Raw genomic sequence first — 879 nt, forward strand, 5'->3', positions numbered from 1 at the left:
TTCACAGGGGGATTCGCCCCCTTGACCCCGCCGGGGTCATACGTAATTTGCATAACGGCTCCCCCCCCCCCTTTCAAAATCTTGGCTACGTCCCTGATCAGAGTGTTTGTGATTGGATATAAGTTGTCAATCCAATAAATGGATTCTGAAGTTACAGTTTACTTGAATGTGCTTTATGTTGCTCTTGGTTAAGTGCGTGTGACAAGCGGTATATTACCAGGCTACCAAGTACAGGCAGACCTCGGCACGAGTGCGTGAGTAGTGCGCCCGGGCCAAACGAGATTTCGAGTGTACAATTATTATTATTATTATTATTATTATTATTATTATTATTATTATTATTATGTAGTTCAACAGAAGCTCGCCCTTGACAAACAGCAGTAGAAAGGTAGTAAAGGTTCCTCAATAAGTTGCTCTAAATGTGTCAATATTTAAAGTTTAGTGATTTTTTCTTATTTTGAGACTGTTGTATTTGTTGCAATACAACAGGGGGAAAAAATGAGTGTCCCCTTAATATGGGTTATTTGACCATTTGGCACACTCAGAAGGTGTCCCCGTCCAAGTAAGGGGTGTCCACTTAATATGGATTGGCCCCAGTGTTAAAAGATATATCGCCTCTCGTTTCACGAAAAAGTGTCCCCTTAATAGAGGTGTCCCCTTAATAGGGGTGTCCCAAAGGAGGGGTTCGACTGTAATCTTAATGATGTAAAATTTTAATCTTGTAAATATAATATTATTAAAGTGTCTAATTATAATGTATAAAAATTTATTAATTTATTTCTGTATATATAATTATGAAGTATTTTATAATGAATAAGTCATTTTATTGTGTAATTATTATTAGAACATGCATATTACGATGTAAATTAATATAATTTA

The sequence above is a fragment of the Anneissia japonica genome, unplaced genomic scaffold (genome assembly GCF_011630105.1).
Source record: "Anneissia japonica isolate Jap-2015-1 unplaced genomic scaffold, ASM1163010v1 scaffold11102_len228118_cov109, whole genome shotgun sequence".
NCBI classification, from domain to species: domain Eukaryota; kingdom Metazoa; phylum Echinodermata; class Crinoidea; order Comatulida; family Comatulidae; genus Anneissia; species Anneissia japonica.